The sequence below is a fragment of the Convolutriloba macropyga genome, unplaced genomic scaffold, assembly GCF_964194025.1.
Source record: "Convolutriloba macropyga unplaced genomic scaffold, txConMacr16.3 SCAFFOLD_795, whole genome shotgun sequence".
Lineage (NCBI taxonomy): Eukaryota > Metazoa > Xenacoelomorpha > Acoela > Convolutidae > Convolutriloba > Convolutriloba macropyga.
The window spans coordinates 1-3,911 of record NW_027451934.1 but is presented as its reverse complement, the minus strand read 5'-3'; positions in this window follow the sequence as shown (position 1 = coordinate 3,911).

Sequence of the window (3,911 nt, the reverse complement as noted above, 5' to 3'; positions counted from 1 at the left end):
GGATTGCTATTCCGAAGTTGATTGAAGATGCGGTAATTGAGGATATACAATCAACGCACCCGAGAGCTGGGCTAAGCTGAGCTTAGCTCAAAATTGTTGGTTGTGATATATCCATCGTGATATATTTGCCAACGAAATCGTAAAGCGTGAAACAAAATTGGTAAGATTGTAACATCATTCGTTCCGCGCAGCAACTCACCTGAAAATAATTGTAACGAACCGATTGAGGAAGACCAAACAGATTTTGAAGGCCCCTTGTTAAATGAAAACGGAAAAGCCCACAAAGAGCAATATTTTCCCACTGCAGTAGATCGCTACCCCATAGTTGAAATTAACAATAACGAATCTGGAACAAGTGTAAAACAATTTCATAGAAAAAAGATATACAACAACGGAGTTCCAAGATCCTTAAGTATCCATCAAGCTAAAAGTCTAACAGCAAAATGTTTGAATGTTTTTATAAAAGCAAAAAACTCGAAGTCCTATTCGCACAAGAAAATGATCCTTGTAGCAATTGACTTTGTAGAACAACTAATCCGAACAATTAAACGTCGTGTATCTTGCATGGAAATACATTTAAGCAAACGCTTGAACTTAAGTAATTCGATTCAAGTGTTCAAATATCGCGTAGGGATTTGCAAACAAATAACAACCGAGTAGCACCTTTCAAAGCTCATTTGGGAAGTCCGTTTATTACAACGAGTTCTAAAATTTTGAATAAAGCAAATAGAAAAGATCTAAAATATGACAAAAACAGATCACCATTTAGATGAAGACCCGATTCCGAGAATTTATTTTAATCGCAAACAATGGGCGAACAAAAGTGCCACGCGACCACCAAGGCAACAGAGCGAGAAGAACTATGCGCATTTTTCAATGAGGCTAGACTACTTCGATCTCTAAATTTTCGCAGCCCGATCCCCAGATCAGAACGCAGTGCGAATTTCAACTAGCCCGAAAAGTGAACCAAGGAAAGATGTGAAAAAACGATCGAGACGAATTTTAAGTAGTATTCGATACTGGGAGTATGGCCCTCATATCAAATCAGCCGAGCAGCAATACTGAGGTCTAGCAACAGAGCAGCAATACCGAGGTCTAGCAACAGAGCAGCAATACCGAGGTCTAACAACAGAGCAGCAATACCGAGGTCTAGCAACAGAGCAGCAATACCGAGGTCTAGCAACAGAGCAGCAATACCGAGGTCTAGCAACAGAGCAGTAATAGCGAGGTCTAGAAACGGAGCAGCAATACCGAGGTCTAGCAACAGAGCAGCAATACCGAGGTCTAGCAAAAGAGCAGCAATACTGAGGTCTAGCAACAGAGCAGCAATACCGAGGTCTAGCAACAGAGCAGTAATAGAGAGGTCTAGCAGCAGAGCAGCAAAACCGATGTCTAGCAACAGAGCAGCAATACCGAGGTCTATCAACAGAGCAGCAATACCGAGGTCTAGCAACAGAGCAGCAATACCGATGTCTAGCAACAGAGCAGCAATACCGAGGTCTATCAACAGAGCAGCAATACCGAGGTCTAGCAACAGAGCAGCAAAACCGAGGTCTAGCAACAGAGCAGCAATAATGAGGTCTATCAACAGAGCAGCAATACCGAGGTCTAACAACAGAGCAGTAATAGCGAGGTCTAGCAACAGAGCAGCAATACCGAGGTCTAGCAACAGAGCAGTAATAGAGAGGTCTAGCAACAGAGCAGCAATACCGAGGTCTAGCAACAGAGCAGCAATACCAAGGTCTAGCAACAGAGCAGCAATACCGAGGTTTAGCAACAGAGCAGCAATACCGAGGTCTAGCAACAGAGCAGTAATAGCGAGGTATAGCAACAGAGAAGCAATACCGAGGTCTGGCAATAGAGCAGCAAAACCGAGGTCTAGCAACAGAGCAGCAATATTGTGGTCTAGCAACAGAGCAGCAATACCGAGGTCTAGCAACAGAGCAGCAATACCAAGGTCTAGCAACAGAGCAGCAATACTGAGGTCTAGCAACAGAGCAGTAATAGCGAGGTCTAGCAACAGAGCAGCAATACCGCGGTCTAGCAACAGAGCAGTAATAGCGAGGTCTAGCAACAGAGCAGCAATACCGAGGTCTAGCAACAGAGCAGCAATACCAAGGTCTAGCAACAGAGCAGCAATACCGAGGTTTAGCAACAGAGCAGCAATACCGAGGTCTAGCAACAGAGCAGTAATAGCGAGGTATAGCAACAGAGAAGCAATACCGAGGTCTGGCAATAGAGCAGCAAAACCGAGGTCTAGCAACAGAGCAGCAATATTGTGGTCTAGCAACAGAGCAGCAATACCGAGGTCTAGCAACAGAGCAGCAATACCAAGGTCTAGCAACAGAGCAGCAATACTGAGGTCTAGCAACAGAGCAGTAATAGCGAGGTCTAGCAACAGAGCAGCAATACCGCGGTCTAGCAACAGAGCAGTAATAGCGAGGTCTAGCAACAGAGCAGCAATACCGAGGTCTAGCAACAGAGCAGCAATACCGAAGTCTAGCAAAAGAGCAGCAATAGCGAGGTCTAGCAACAGAGCAGCAATACCGAGGTCTAGCAACAGAGCATTAATAGCGAGGCCTGGCAACAGAGCAGCAATACCGAAGTCTAGCAACAGAGCAGCAATACCGAGGTCTAGCAACAGAGCAGCAATACCGAGGTTTAGCAACAGAGCAGCAATACCGAGGTCTAGCAACAGAGCAGCAATACCAAGGTCTAGCAACAGAGCAACAAAACCGAGGTCTAGCAACAGAGCAGCAATACCGAGGTCTAGCAACAAAGCAGCAATACCGAGGTCTAGCAACAGAGCAGCAATACCGAGGTCTAGCAACAGAGCAGCAATACCGAGGTCTAGCAACAGAGCAGCAATACCGAGGTCTAGCAACAAAGCAGCAATACCGAGGTCTAGCAACAGAGCAGCAATACCAAGGTCTAGCAACAGAGCAGCAATACCGAGGTCTAGCAACAGAGCAGCAATACCGAGGTCTAGCAACAGAGCAGCAATACCGAGGTCTAGCAACAGAGCAGCAACACCGAGGTCTAGCAACAGAGCAGCAATACCAAGGTCTAATAACAGAGCAGCAATACCGAGGTCTAGCAACAGAGCAGCAATACCGAGGTCTAGCAACAGAGCAGCAATACCGAGGTCTAGCAACAGAGCAGCAATACCGAGGTCTAGCAACAGGGCAGCAACACCGAGGTCTAGCAACAGAGCAGTAATAGCGAGGCCAGTTATGGTCAAATCATTGACTTTGCAAAGAAAAAGATTGGAAACACATTTTGAATTGGCCTTTTTTAAGATTTTTTTCATATCAACTACAAAGAAGTCTTTCATTATTTGAACCTCAATTAAAACGAGATCTCATTTATGTTCAAGTGACGTTCAAAGAACAAAAATTGGGTTTGCTGAATAAGACTTGTGGTTTCCATGCTCCGACAAATCGGTTTGGTAAATTTTCATTGAATCCTTGAGTTTTTCTAGCTTTTGTAGTCCTATGACTTAACCGTATTAACAAAGGTCAAATTTGTTGTCTATTGAGCTATTAAAGAAATTAGTTGAAGATTTCAGTTGAAACACTTTGTTTCCTCCGATAAGATAGATATCCAAAATTCGACATTTGTTTTCAATTTTTGAATTATTTCTCAGATGATCTTTTTCGGTAACATTTGGAATACTTCTGTGCTTTAATGGACGAACAGCAATTGATGTACTAAAAATAAATTCACGGTTTCCATTCTCCGACAAATCCGTTTGCCAAAATTTCAATGAGTTCTTGAGTTTTTGCCAGCTTTTTATTTTCTTGTTTTAGTCTTTTGAATTAATCGAATTAACCAAATGCCAAGTTTGATATCTATGGAGCAATTAAGGAAACTAGTTAAAGGTTTCAAACGTTTATATACCACTAACATCA